This window comes from Hyperoodon ampullatus, assembly GCF_949752795.1.
Source record: "Hyperoodon ampullatus genome assembly, chromosome: 5".
NCBI classification, from domain to species: Eukaryota; Metazoa; Chordata; class Mammalia; order Artiodactyla; family Ziphiidae; genus Hyperoodon; species Hyperoodon ampullatus.
Window position 1 is genome coordinate 73694044 of NC_136918.1, and position 16783 is coordinate 73710826.

A 16783-nucleotide genomic window follows, 5' to 3' on the forward strand; every position below is an offset into this window, starting at 1 on the left:
TGATTTCTTCTGGGTCTTTTTGTATTTTTCAATTTCTGAAGTATGGATCCAACTTTATTTTTCCTCTAGAGGGATACTGTAATATCAAAACATGTTAACAAGTAATCCATTTTTCCTCCAGTTATTTGAAATGACATATTTACCATATACAAATTTCCTATATATAGTGAGTCTTCTGATGAAGTCTCTCTTCTGTCCATTGAGTTGACATTTAATTCATCTGGGAGTACTGTTTTAATCACTACAAAATTGTATCAACATCTAACATGGCTACTATTCCAGTAATCTTTTTTAGAATACAGCTACAGTTACAAGATATCTATGCTCACATCCTTCCAGATTCTCCCCCTTGTTTTTAGACTAAATTTAGAAATCCCTTGTTTGGCCTGCAAGACCCTGCATGATCTGACCCCTGCCCACCCTGACAAAGTCTGCTCATCCTTCAGGTTCCTGATTAAGTGCCAACACTTCAGGAAGGCCTTCCCTGAAACCGCCCCCTGCCCATTATATAATAATCTCATGGACCCTAAACTTTTTCTTCATAGCACTTATCATTGAAATCATTTCATTTTAGAGGGTAACTACGTGCTTAATGTCTGTTTTCCCACCAGACCATAAACTCCATGAGGACAGTGATTTTGTAATTCTTATTCACCAGGATATTTTCAACACCTAGGACAGTATCTGACACATGGTAGGCATTCAGTAGAATGCCTGTTGAATAAAATAGATGTGGCCTTGTCAGATATGTTACCATTAAAGACAAGATCATGAGTCCCAGGATGAGGAAGTTCTAAAATACATATGAGAATTAGTACAAATATTACTCAGCCATTAAACAAAAGAAATAATGCCATTTGCAGCAAGATGGATGGACCTAGAGAATATTATACTAAGTGAAGTAAGGCAGACAAAGACAAATATCATATGATACCACTTATATGTGGTATCTAAAGAAATGATACAAATGAACTTATTTACAAAACAGAAACAGGCTCAAAGACATAGAAAACAAACTTATTGTTACCAAAGGGGAAAGGGGGGAGGGATAAATTAAGAGTTTGGGATTAACAGATACACACTAGTATATATAGAATAGATAAACAACAAGGACCAACTGTACAGCATAGGGAACTATACTTAATATCTTGTAATAACCTATAATGGAAAATAATATATATGTATACATATACACATATATATGTCTGAATCACTTTGCTGTACACCTGAAACTAACATTGAAAATCAACTATACTTCAATAAAAAAACAAATAAATAAAAGAATTAGCACACACATACAGTTATTTAGCAGTTAGTATTTTAAGATTATGTTTACATTTCAGACTCTGATTACCATGTATGTAAGTGCTTTAAACATCTCTCCAATAGAGAAGTCATGGTGTAAAAATGTGATAAATCTGTCTCAGTTTAGAGTACTACTGCATTTTCTCCACATCTATTTTTTCCCCACCACTACATTTTGTGAAATAACTCATGAAATATTTTTTAATGCTTTCTGTACTCGCCTCTTGGTTTTCTTTCCTTTCTTTTCTTTTCTTGTGTTTATAAATAGCAATCATGTCTACCTGTGGAGATTTTTTTTATGTTCTTTTTTTTTTTTTGCGGTACGCGGGCCTCTCACTGTTGTGGCCTCTCCCGCTGCGGAACACAGGCTCCAGACGCGCAGGCTCAGCGGCCACGGCTCACGGGCCCAGCCGCTCCGCGGCATGTGGGATCTTCCCGGATCGGGGCACGAATCCGTGTCCCCTGCATCAGCAGGCGGACTCTCAACCACTGCTCCACCAGGGAAGCCCAGTGGAGATTTTTTAAAAAGAATCTCACCTAGTGTTTTTCAGAGTAAATTAAAAAATAAAATTTCCTTGCCACTGGCAGAGTAATAAGAAGAAACAGCCAGCAAACACTCCTCTATTCTCTGGCCAACAGCCTCTCAGCTGCATTGTGGCAGTGACAGAAAAAAATTAATGTTTCCGGAAAGTAGCTGTACCATAGAAACTATACTTTCCACCCCATTCCACCCCTTGAATATAAGTGGGGCCATTTGACTAGCTCTCACTATGAAGTACAAGTGGAAATTATGTGTTTCACTTCTAGGTCAAGGCAGTTAGGGGAATGAACTTCACCCTCTCCTTCCCTTCAGCCTAGATGCAGGGGATTTCAAGGCTGTAGGTAATGCCAGAGCCACAAAATGGTAGAAGCCTGTGTCCCTGAATTACTGTCTGGTGAAAGACCACCTGTTAAACACCAGCACCCATATAGGACCTTTACATAAGCAAAAGCAAACATCCATGAGTTAAGCCAGTGAAATGCTGATGTTTATTCGCTACGGACATTAGCCTTACCTTAACACACACTTCATCATCGTCCTGACCTCTCCTCATTCCTCCCTCCTCCCAGCTGCTTTTGCCTCACTTCCACTCCCGGGAGGTGTCCACGTGGACTCTCTGCAAGGCTTGCATCCTAAGGGAAAGGAGTAAAGAGAATCCCTAATGTAAACAACACCCTGCAGTTAATAGTACGTCTTTTCCTTTTTTTTTTTTTTTTGTAGATGATTGCAAGATGATAGATGTAAAAGGAATTGGAAATTACCAATTTGTAACCTGCAGTATAACAACTGGTTCCCACAAGGATCATCAATGGATTCTAAAATCATTGGGTGAAAGGCTGTGGGGCAAGAAGATAGACTCATGGTGCCCAAAGAATACCTACAGTTTACTTTCTACATTAGAAAGGGGGAGAAATAAATCTTTTATAGTGGAAAACTCTGGCAGTAAACCCTTTATCCACATGTTCAAATGTAACATGACTAATAGTACACAGTATCACCCAATAAAACATTCTTACCAAGAATCTTTAACCTGAATCTAATCAAGCCCCTAGACCTCACTGTCCAATATGGTAGACACTAGCCACATCTGACACATTTGAAATGTGACTACTCCAAATTGAGTTGTGCTCTAAGTGTGAAAAACACACAGCCTTTAAAGAACTTAATACCAAAAAAATGTTTAAACTCTCACTGATACCTTTTCAGTATTTATTATACATTGAAATCATATTTTAGAAATAATAGGTTAAATAAATATCTTGTGTATCTTATTAAAATTAATTTAATTTTCTTTTACTTTTTAAAATGTGTATACCAGATCATTCTAAATTACATATGTGGTTCAGGCTATATTTTTATTAGAAAGCCCTGCTCTAGCCTTAACTTCCAGACTATAAAAAAATAAAATAGAGGGATAATTTAAGCCATATCATCAGGAAACAATCTTATGAACCTAGAAAATTGAACGTTAGCCTGGATTCTTCAAAAAAAAAAGTGGAGAAGCTTTTCTAGACCAAAAGACTCTAAACTTACATAAAATTCAAATGCAATGTGTGAAGCTCAACCTGATTCAGGGTTAGAAATAGCCATAAAAGGCATTTGGTGCAAAGTTGGGGAAATCTGAATATGGACTGAATATTTCAGATAGAAAGAAGTGACCAAAATGTTTCTCAAACCGCTAATTATTTCATTTTGCTATCACTTTCTGGGTCTTATTTAAAAACACCTAAGCTGTCTGACCTAGAGCTGCATCCCTTCACGCGCTAAGGGACTGGCAGACCGAGTCCAGAAAACTGGACTCCTTTGAATATGGAATTAGGTGAAACTTTGTCCTTGAATAGATGGGAATGCAAGAGCGAAAGAAAGTTTTTAAAAGAGGATGAGAGTTGTCAAAAAAATAAAATGATTTTAATGATAATAAGTGCTATGAAGAAAACGTACAAGGGTCTGTTGAGGATATATAGCAGGGGGAGGGTAGCATTCAGGGAAGACATTCCTGAAGGGTTGGCACTTCATCTGGGAATTGGAAGATGAGCAGTTGGCTACTTAAAGAGTAGGGGAAAGTGTTGTAAGCAGAGGAAAGAGTAAAAGTGAAGCCTGTTGATGGGAGAATTTTGAACCAAGGAACCAAGAGAAGTCTGGTGTAGGGGGTGGGGAGCGACTGTGAGTGGACCCAGTTACAGTGCGAGGTGGGCACACAGAATCCACTCCTCAGAGCCATCCCTCTACTCCAGCACTGTTCTTCCACTTCTGCTCCTCCACCAACTCTCTTCCACAAAGGATCTGGAGTGACTCTACAAAGTTAAATCAGACAGTGAGAACAGAAACAATATATATTCATTTAAAAGAACAAAGAAGGGTTTCTCTGGTGGCATGGTTAGGAATCCACCTGCCAATGCAGGGGACACGGGTTTGAGCCCTGGTGCGGGAAGATCCCACATGCCACAGAGCAACTAAGCTCATTTGCCACAGCTGCTGAGCCTGTGCTGTAGAGCTCGTGAGCCACAACTACTGAGGCTGCGTGCCACAACTACTGAAGCCCGCATGCCTAGAGCCCGTGCTCCAAAACAAGAGAAACCACCACAATGAGAAGTCTGCGCACCACAACAAAGTGTGGCCCCCGCTCGCGGCAGCTAGAGAAAGCCCATGCACAGCAATGAAGACCCAACACAGCCAAAAGTAAATAAATAAATAAATAAAAGAACAAAGAACTAGTACTTAGAATCAGTGAATTGAACTGCAGATGAATTTTCAATTGAGCTTTGAAATTGTGGCAACTAATCCCTAGAGTTAAATTTGTGGTTTACACATCTCACATTGTCCAGGAAAGGGAAATAAACTAATTAATAGGGAAAGAAAACTTTTCCCTAGACCAGCTTCAAGATGGGATTTTTCCTTTGAATCTTTATAGAAAAGACATTGGTTAACATGTTAAATAAGCATCAGAAGCAAAGATTTCCTATAGAGTTAGGTAAATGATTCAGTAAATATGGTGCCTACCACTTGGGACCTTTTCAATAATATGCTTATAGCATCTTCTGTTTTTCTAGGTATTTGATCTCCATCTAAACTCCCTCTCCTGAAATGCAAATCAAAACTACAATGAAGTACCACCTCACACCAGTCAGAATGGCCATCAACAAAAAGTCTACAAATAACAAATGCTGGTGAGGGTGTGGAGAAAAGGGAACCCTCTTGTACTGTTGGTGGGAATGTAAATTGGTGCAGCCACTATAGAGAAGTATGTAGTATGGAGGTTTCTCAAAAAATTAAAAATAGAGTTGCCATATGATCCAGCAACCCCACTGCTAGGCATATATCCAGACAAAACTATAATTTGAAAAGATACATGCACCCCTATATTCATAGTAGCACGATTTACAATAGCCAAGACATGGAAGCAACCTAAATGTCCATCGACAGATGAATGGATAAAGATGTGGTACATATATACAATGGAATACTGCTCAGCCATAAAAAAGAAATCTTGCCATTTGCAACAACATGGATCGACCTAGAGATCATCATACTAAGTGAAGTAAGTCAGAAAGAGAAAGACAAATGCCATATGATATCACATGTGGAATCTAAAATAAGTCACAAACGAACTTCTCTATGAAACAGAAGCAGACTCACAGATATATAAAACAAGGGTGCCAAGGGTGGGGGTAGGTGGATGAGGGATGGAGTGGGAGTTTAGGATTAGTAGACTCAAACTACTATATACAGAATGGGTAAACAACAAGGTTCTACTGTATAGCATAGGGAACTATACTCAATATTTTGTAATAAACCATAATGGAAAATAAAAAAATGAAAAACAGACTTCTTCATGTACCACAATGTTCATTGCAGCTCTATTTACAATAGCCAGGACATGGAAGCAACCTAAGTGTCCATGAACAGATGAATGGATAAAGAAGATATGGCACATACATACAATGGAATATTACTCAGCCATAAAAAGAAAAGAAATTGAGTTATTTGTAGTGAGGTGGATGAACTTAGAGTCTGTCATACAGAGTGAAGTAAGTCAGAAAGAGAAAGACAAATAACGTATGCTAACACATATATATGGAATCTAAAAAAAAATAGTTATGAAGAACCTAGGGGCAGGACAGGAATAAAGACGTAGATGTAGAGAATGGACCTGAGGACACAGGGAGGACAAAGGGTAAGCTGGGACGAAGTGAGAGAGTAGCATGGACTATATACACTACCAAATGTAAAATAGATAGCTAGTGGGAAGCAGCCGCACAGCACAGGGAGATCAGCTCGGTGCTTTGTGACCACCTGGAGGGGTGGGATAGGGAGGGTGGGAGGGAGACACAAGAGGGAAGGGATATGGGGATGTATGTATATGTATAATTGATTCACTTTGTTATAAAGCAGAAACTAACACACCATTGTAAAGCAATTATACTCCAATTAAGATGTTTAAAAAAAAAAGAAATAGACTTCTTCTCTCAAGTTCTTTGGCTTCAAACATCATCAGTATGCTGACAATAATTTCTTTTTCTCTCAAACCCTTACCCAGCCCCAGAGCTCCTGTATCCAATATCTATTTGACCTTTATACTTAAGCATGTAATAATAAACTTAAAAGTTACCCCTTGTACAGGGCTTAAATTGTGCCAGATACTAATCCATTTCAACTGTGCACACATTCCATGAAGTTGATTAACTCCACATCCCCATTTTTCAGATGATAAAATGGAGGCACAGAGAGATTAATACCTTACATAAGATCAAATTCTTAGTAAGTCAAAAGTAGTAAATGAGAAACAAAGACCTTGATATGCTAGACAAAAATATGTGCTAGTTTTTTTGAGTGAGGACAATATCTGGCTAGGCAGTAGGTTTATCGAGGGTCTGTTCATTAGTGATTATTTTTTATGACCATTGTTTTCATGTTCAGCTTTGTAGCTCTGGGCATTCGATAATAAATACATGAGAAATGAAGATTCTCTGCAGTAACTTTATCACATAATATTTTGGATTAAATGAGACAATACTAATATATATTAGGATTTTGACATATCTTAAATGTTCAAAAGTGTGAGTGTGTGTGTGCATCCATTTGAAAGGATATATACCAATGTTAATAGAGATTATCTCTCATTGATTTATATTTTTAAAAGTTAACATTTTAGGGCCTCCCTGGTGGCGCAGTGGTTGAGAGTCCGCCTGCCGATGCAGGGGATACGGGTTCGTGCCCCGGTCTGGGAGGATCCCATATGCCGCGGAGCGGCTGGGCCCGTGAGCCATGGCTGCTGAGCCTGCGCATCCGGAGCCTGTGCTCCGCAACGGGAGAGGCCACAACAGTGAGAGGCCCGCATACCACAAAAAAAAAAAAAAAAAAAAAAAAAAAAGATATAAAAGTTAACATTTTATTTTATTTTTTTAATGAAAATATAGTTGATTTACAAAGTTGTGTTAGTTTCCAATGTACTGCAAATTAGTGATTCAGTTATACATATATATATTCTTTTTCATAAAAGTTAACATTTTAAATGCCAATTTTCTACATGTATTACTCATTTTTCTTATTCATAGTTAATATGTTTTATTATAAAAAAGTGAGACAATATAAAAGGGAGAAGATGCATAATTCTGTCAATATTTCAGTGTGTGTCTATTCTTCCACATTATTTTGAATGCTTATTCATTCAAGTTTGTTTTTCACAAAAATAGGATTATACGGTGTATACTAATTGATCGATGAAAAATCCATGCCGTTTTGGAAGCTGCAATGTATATGTATATAGGTTATAATCAGATGGATGAGTTTATGAGTGAAAAGAAGGCCCGATATATCTATACATTCTATTGGTCAATGTTTTCAGGAATATTTGACCAAGGTAAAGTGTCATTTTTGTATTAATTTTAGACGCTGCGGGTTCATCCAACATCTAGTCCCAACCAACTTCTCGCTTGCTGCCTCTACTATAGAGGCTGTGAAAGCTGAATACTGTTTTTCTCCAGTCTCCTTTACAATAGGAATGGCCTTGATGTGTTTTGCCCATTGAGATGTAAGGAGAAATCTGTTGGCACTACCTTTTTCCCTTTGACCTTCTTCCAGCCCTGATCACAGATTGTCCAGAGCTGCAATAGTCATAATGTGACCACAGTTTAAGACCATGAGAAAAAAGAAAAGAGAATCACAGAAATTCTGGCCCTGATAATGGTCAAGCCTCTGAACCAACGTCAACAGCCCCAGTCTCCAAATTTCTCATTACAGGAGCAAAATAAGCATTTGTTTAAGCCACTGTTGGTTGGATTTTCTACTACTTTTAACCAAATAGCTCCCTTAACTGATAAATTACTGTAAAAAGTTAACAAATTTATCTTACTCTAGAACTTTTACAGTCACTTAATTCCAGGGGACATCACTGTTCAGAGTTTGCCATTATACTGGAGCTGGCTTTTATATTATAGCCTGACCTTTACAGGTCTCTTGTTTATAGCAAGTAGGGATGCCCATGTGGCTTGAAAAATAAAACTAAACCCATGGCCTTTAGTTCATGTGTTTCTAGCAGCTGAATGTGGTTTGCCTGTAGGAATGAAAATTCCCCAGAAATGTTAATTGATTCAGTTTGACAGTGCTTGCCACATAATAAATCAATGCCATGATGTTTTTGTGAACTACTGATAAAGATGGTGGTATAGGGAAGAATCTGGTAGTTATAGGATAGGTATGGTTGTTTTGATTGTTTTGTTTTGTATTTAATGAAATTCAGGAAGATTGAGACTCCTTTCTCCTGATTGAGACCCTCATATATATATGGACCCACACATTTTAGTTATCTATTGCTATATAAGAAATTACCTCAAAACATAGTGGTTTAAAATAAAAAGAATTGACTATCTCTCATGGTTTCTGTGGATCTGGAATTCAGACGAGGACAGCTTGTCTCGGCTCTACTTGTCTGGGGCCTCAGCTGGAGACTTAAAGTCTGGGAGTTGAAATCACCTAAGGCTCTTTTACTCACAAGTCTGGAGGTTGGTGCTGGCCATGGTGGAGGCCTGGCTGCGGTTGTCAGCTGCAGCCCCACACAGAGCCTCTCCATGTGACTGAGGCTTCCTCACAACATGGTGGATAGGTTCCCAGGGTGGGTATCCAGAGAGAGAGCCAAGGGGAAGCTGTGTTGCCTTTTATAATCTAGCCTCAGTGTGACACGGTGTCACATCTGCCACCTTACTTTGGGTGAGGCAGTTACAAAGGTCCACTCAGATTCAAGAGAAAGGGACATAAACCCCCTCTCTTGCCTATACACCTCTCAGTGGAGGCATGTCAAGGTCACATTATAAGAAGAGCAAGTGGGATGAAATATGTATAATATGTATATATATATGTTCTTTATGGATAACAGTATGGAGGTCCCTCAAAAAAAAAAACATAGAACTACCATATGATCCAGCAATCCCACTTATATGTATATATCCAAAGGAAACGAAATCAGGATCTCGAAGAGATATCTGCACTCCCAAATTCTTTGCAACATTATTCACAGTAGCCAAGATATAGAAACAACCCAAGTTTCCATCAAGGGATAAAGATGATGTGGTATAGATATACAATGGAATATTGTTCAGCCATGAGAAGAAGGAAATCCTGACATTTGTGACAACATGGATGGGCCTTGAGAACAGTGAGCTGTGTGAAATAAGTCAGAGAAAGACAAATACTGTATGATATCATTTATATGTGGAATCAGAAAAAGGCAAACTCATTAAAAAAGAGAGTAGCGTGGTAGTTACCAGGGGCGGGGAGGTGGGGAAAATGGGGAAATGTTAGTCAAGGGTGCAAAATTTTGGTTATGAGGAAGTTTGGGGGATCTAATGTATAACATGGTGATTATAGTTAATAATACTGTATTATATACTTGAAAATTGCTAAGAAAATAGATCTTAAATGTTCCCACCACAAATAAAGAAATGGTAATTATGTGAGGTGATGGAGGAATTAGTTAGCACTATGGAGGTAACAATTTTGCAATATATGTATAGCAAATCAACATGCTGTACATCTTAACCTTACCCAATGTTATATGTCAGGTATAACACATGTATAACTTAAACTTACACAATGTTACATGTCAAATATATCTCAATAAAGCTGGAAAAGAAGAACTCTCAGTGAACAAAATGAGTTTACTATATGTATATTCCATGACTTTCACATATATTTCTACATTAAGCATTTTTGTCATGGACTTTTTTACCCTTTGTGTGAGTAATTTATTTGTGTATTACTTGGGGGAGTATTTGTCTCAAAAATTGTTTGTTTTTTGTTAGGTTTCAGACCATCCCCTTCCCTATCCTGAAATCTAAGCTCAGAAGAAATCAGCAATTTTAATGGGAGGGCATGAAGAAATACAATTTCCTTAAGAACACTTGGATAACTCTTATCAACACTATACATGCCATGTAAGCCTGTCTTTGCTGCTTCTCCTTTTTCATATTGGTCATTCACTAAGCATAAAAAGACATCTAATATTTAAGGTCCAGCTTGCTAATAAAGATAAAACTGGCAGGTTTCCCCCCTCCTCTCCACACTGTGTCCCAGCAGCGGCACACAAAGCAATTACAACTCACCAGTTAGCCCTTTCCTGTGTGATAGCATCAGCAATTTTGCTCAGGGCTTCTTTTTTTTGATGAACAATGGCAGAAATAATGGCCTAATTCACTAAAAACAAAAACAAAAACCCATCCCTGTCGCTTTCTCCAAAACAATTTTTTAAATTAAAATATAGTTGATTTACAATGTTGTGCTAATTTCTGCTGTACAGCAAACTGATTCATTTATATATATATATATATATATATATATATATATATATTCTTTTTCATAATCTTTTCTATTATGGTTTATCCCAAGATATTGAATATAGTTCCCTGTGTTATATAGTACAACCTTGTTGTTTATCCATTCTATATGTAATAGTTTGCATCTATTAATCCCAAACTCGCAGTCCTTCCCTCCCCCATCCACCTTCCCCCCCTGGCAACCACAAGTCTGTTATCTATGTCTGTGAGTCTGCAAAACAATGCAATATTAACCCAAGTCCTTCCTAATTAAACCAAGTCCATGAAATTATGCATTTTAATCCAATGAAGATTTTTAACAATATCAAAGAGATTCTTTAGAAGAATATGAAAACTGAAGAATTAATGTGAGCTCAGAGGAAAACAAGTCCTGATCTGTTTGAATTTCCTGTTTTAAATATATTTACAAGTTTTTTTTTATGGATCCCAGTAAAGTCTTACTTCGTCTTCCAGTGCTGGTGTTAACACAGTTTGACACATCCTCGAGCCTTTCCTTGCAATTTGAAGGGAGATGTTTGAAATATCCTGTTACTTTAGGGAACAGAGTAGTCATGGAGATTTCGACACCAATAACAACTAATTCTTACCTCATTCCCTGGAGGGCATTTCAGAACTTCTCTGGGGTTCACTTTATTTTCCAACTCCCCAATGCAGAAAATTGGACATAATCATCTCTCTCTACATTAAAGGAGCTAGGAAAAAGACCTTTTAACATTTTACCACATCTAAGATAATACAGTAACGATAGACAGTAATACAGTAGAAAACCCCTCTTCATCCCAGGGGCTGGGGAGTGGGCCACAGTGCTTTGTGAACAGAATTCCACTAGAGGGCAGTGCGCCCCGGGGAGGATCACGGCTAATGTGCCCAGGGGGTTGGATTAAGAATGTAGCAAACATGGCAAATGTTTGCGATATAATGTTAAGTGAAAAAAAAAAAATAGAATTCAGATACTTTAAGAATTATGTATGCTTTTGTGGACAAGCATCGCATAGTAGTCTTATTCGGAATCATCCCTGTCTTCACTTACAAGCCCTGTGTCTTTGGGTGAGCTGCTTAAAAACCCTTGAGCCTCAGTTTCCTCATCTGTTAAATGGAGACAATTACAGATACCACCTAGGGCTGCTATGAGCATTCAAAAGGATCATATATGTAAAATGTCCAGCGTGGTGCCAAGCATACAATATTGCTCAACAAAAAATGCAGGTTGATGACAATAATGACAAAAAACACTAAAAAGGAGCATAAGAAAATTAAAATAATTTTAGTTATTGAACTAAGTTCTTTATAGGTTTATTGAATTGCTTTATCTTATTGAAATTTATATTAGACAGTTTGTGGTGGAATATATTTTTACTTTAAGTGAAATTATTCTCTTAGATAAATATTCTGTTTTTTCTAATATCCTATCTTCAGCACTTTTAAACATCAGAGTAAAAAATTCTCATGTCACTACAAAGTGTTATTTTAGTCATTTTAAAGTCTGGAATATCATTATCACATTTCTGCTATTCTTTTATACTAATTTTTTTTAATTTATTTTATTTTTGGCTGCGTTGGATCTTTGTTGCTCTGCGTGGACTTTCTCTAGTTGAGGCAAGCAGGGGCTGCTCTTTGTTGTGGTACGTGGGCTTCTCATTGCAGTGGCTTCTCTTGTTGCAGAGCACAGGGCTAGGCGTGTGGGCTTCAGTAGCTGTGACATACAGGCTCAGTAGTTGTGGCTTGTAGGCTCTAAAGCACAGGCTCAGTAGTTATGGTGCACAGGCTTAGTTGCTCCGCGGCATGTGGGATCTTCCCAGACCAGGGCTTGAACTGTGTCCCCTGCATTGACAGGTGGATTCTTAACCACTGCACCACCGGGGAAGTCCCACATTTTTGCTACTTTTTAAAATTTCCTAACTGAATCATCTGTCAACATCCCAAGGGAAAAAATGTAATATATAGATAATTTGTCTTCTAAGCCTTTTAAATATTATTCCTCATGAGCTCTGTAGCCTCAGGGATGGTACAGTATATTTCTCTTAGAATTCTCAGTGTAAAAAATTTTTATCTGATGGAAAATAGAAATATTTAATAGATTGTACCTATGCCAATTACTCATCACAAAATGATTCTTCAAATATGAGTTCCAATAATCATTTAGGAGTTTCTTTACAAAGTAACTAGATGTTACAGAGGCAAATAGGGCAGAGTAACTTAAGGCTAAAATATTCCATCACTGACAGTGAACGGTCATTCAGAAATAAAGATTTAATGCCTCAGAAATTATGGTGAGTCAAATTGGAAATATTTAATTTAGAAAGCTTTGATTTATATGTTGTTCACTGTTCCTAGCCTTTTAAAAGTAGCTGACTCACCTCCAGTCATCATGTGAAAAAGATCAAATAAAGGCTAACCCCAGGCTATCCCTAGGCAATAGCTGCCATCTCAGACAGCTAGATTTGCATCGATTGTAACCACCATTCCTACATCATGTCCATCACCAGTGTCACCAAGATGACCACCATCTCCACCACCACCAACATCAGCACCATCACCAACATCTCCACCATCACCATTACTTCCTCTGCCTTGACTAACTCATTGTACACTTTTTTTAAATCTCCCTACTTACTTGATCCCACATGTTTAGTTAATAGAGAGGAAGGAAATTGGCTAGGGATTTCCTTTACATAATTGTATTCTAAATTCAGGTTTAAATTACAATATATTCTTATGAAACTAAGGATGACAGGTAGTCACCTCCATATCCAAACCAGGATGGAGTCTTAGAACATCAGGCTCCTGATGACCACTAAGAAACACCATTAGACCAGAAAGCTGAGGTACTGTCCTCCAACATACTTGCCCATCACAGATGTACTGTGATGGATCCCAAGGAAAGTTCTCAGCACCAGGGTATACTCCAGAAAACAAGGGCCTCCATAAGTATCAAGGAGAAAAATAAGCAGTGTAAATAAAACATGACAGCTGCTTCAACTTACTTAGTCTCTGATCCCTGCCCTTTTGGTGGCCCTGACCTACACAGAGCTGGGCTTCCAGGGTATCAATGAGCTTGACCAGTTTAGCAAGAACAATAATTTGCTGAATTATAGGATTTGGCTCAGTATTCTGGATGTAAAAGATATTGCATACAGTGGTTCCTAAACCTAGCTGATAATAAGAACCACTTGATGAAGGCTAATTTTTTGTTTCTATAAAACAAGTTCTAAACTGACAAAGGATTAATCTCCAAACTTTACAAGCAGCTCATGTAGCTCAATAACAAAAAAAACAAACAACCCAATCCAAAAATGGTCAGAAGACCTAAATAGACATTTCTCCAAAGAAGATATACAGATTTCCAACAAACACATGAAAGAATGCTCAACATCATTAATCATTAGAGAAATGTAAATCAAAACTACAATGAGATATCATCTCACAGCGGTCAGAATGGCCATCATCAAAAAATCTAGAAACAATAAATGCTGGAGAGGGTGTGGAGAAAAATGAACACTCTTGTACTGTTGGTGGGAATGTAAATTGATACAGCCACTATGGAGAACAGTATGGAGGTTCCTTAAAAAACTAAAAATACATACGACCCAGAAATCCCACTAGTGGGCATATACCCTAAGAAAACCATAATTCAAAAAGAATCATGTACCAAAATGTTCATTGCAGCTCTATTTACAATAGCCAGGACATGGAAGCAATCTAAGTGTCCATCAACGGATGAATGGATAAAGAAGATATGGCACATATATACAATGGAAGATTACTCAGCCATAAAAAGAAACGAACTTGAGTTATTTGTAGTGAGGTGGATGGACCTAGACTCTGTCATACAGAGTGAAGTAAGTCAGAAAGAGAAAAATAAATACCATATGCTAACACATATATATGGAATCTAAGAAAAAAAAAAGGTCATGAAGAACCTAGGGGTAAGATGGGAATAAAGACACAGACCTACTAGAGAATGGACTTGAGGATACGGGGAGGGGGAAGGGTAAGCTGTGACAAAGTGAGAGAGTGGCATGGACATATATACACTATCAAACGTAAAATAGATAGCTAGTGGGAAGCAGCCGCATAGCACAGGGAGATCAGCTCGGTGTTTTGTGACCACCTAGAGGGGTGGGATAGGGAGGGTGGGAGGGAGATGCAAGAAGGAAGAGATATGGGAACATATGTATATGTATAATTGATTCACTTTGTTATAAAGCAGAAACTAACACACCATTGTAAAGCAATTATACTCCAATAAAGATGTTAAAAGAAAAAAAATAAGTTCTAGAAGCTTGGGATTCTATCATTCAAAGACTCCTCCAGGTGATTCTGATGATTCTCTATGCTTGAGCACCACAGGATACAGATGGCAGTTTCAGCTCTTCATCAATCTTGACATCACAAAACTCCCTGATCTGAGTATTCTTTGGCTGATGACAATAGAACAGCCGTGAGACCACACCAGATAATAAGTGCCCAAGAGCCTGAGGTGGAATCCCTGGCTTCTCCTTGCCCAGCTCTGGCCCCACCAGGCAGAGAATTCAATCTACAATAGATGATAATGGGATGTCTGCAGGCCTTAAGAAAGTGTTGGGGCAAGAAATCTTTTATCATCCAGCCGCAGTTTTCAGCTGACCAAGAAGATATGGTAGCTTTTATTGGAGCTCCAGAGCTATGCAAAGGAGGCCCAGGGGTCAAGGGCTTCAAAGGTCTCTAATCTAGTAGGATGATCTGCTCTGTTTCACAGCCTGAAAGACTCTCACCCAGAAACTACCCTGGATGACTCCATTTAAAACCTTAATATAATCACAAAGACTTTGGGAGTTAGGAATAGGCCAAGGTCATATATCCAAACAAAATTATAATTCAAAAAGATCCATACACCCCTATGTTCATAGCAGCACTATTCATAATAGCCAAGACATGGAAGCAACCTAAATGTCCATCGATAGATGAGTGGATAAAGATGTGGTACATATATACAATGGAATATTACTCAGCCATAAAAAAAGAATGGAATAATGCCATTTGGAGCAACATGGATGGACCTAGAGATTATCATACTGAGTGAAGTAAGTCAGAAAGAGAAAGACAAATATCATACTATGTCACTTACATGTGGAATCTAAAATAGGACACAAATGAACTTATCTATGAAACAGAAACAGACTCACAGACATAGAGAACAGACTGGTGGTTGCCAACGGGGGAGGGGAGGGGAGGGATGGATTTGGAGTTTGGGATTAGCAGATGCAAACTATTATATAGGGAATGGATAAACAACAAGGTCATAGCACAGGGAACTATATTCAGTATCCTGTAACAATGGAAAAGAATATATATATATATATATATATATATATATACACACACACATATATATATGCATATATATATATATACACACACACACACACATATATATATCTGAATCATTTTTCTGTACACCAGAAACTAACACAACATTGTAAATCAACTATACTTCAATTTTTAAAAAATCATAAAAGGAAAAGGCCAAGGTGATGTAAGAATCTGATATATCCTTTCCCAGTTCTAAATCTAAATGGGGACACTTTGGCAACAAACTTCACTTAAGACTGCCCCCACCCCCATACAAAGACATTCCTACTTGTATCCTCAAAAAGAATGGCTATGTCCCCTTCTCACCATTGTCTTCCTCCATCATATATTCCAGCTTCTGCCTCTTTGATCAGCAAGGAAATCATCCGTCTCCATGGCCAACCGCACAGTCTCTGACTCTAGCATCCTCATTATATTTTTATTCTGTAGGATACCACTCAAAGATATCAAAACATTCATCCGTCTTCCCACTTCCCACCCTCTATAAACCATTTACCTAATAGAGCACAACATTTGGGTTCAGAGTTGCTGAACAGAACTGAAGTTGCTGAAGTTGCTCAGTTGCTGAACAGCTGCTGAGACAGAACCCCTGGAGTTAAAGGCTGATCGAATTACCATGACATTTGGATACAATTCTCCACCCAGAATGTGGCCCTCCACAATAATTAGGAGCCAGTCTGTGCCAAGATGCCATACCTACAGTTCACGAAGGCCTGCATGCCAGAGAGGCATAGAGAAACTCAAAGTGGTAGCTTCC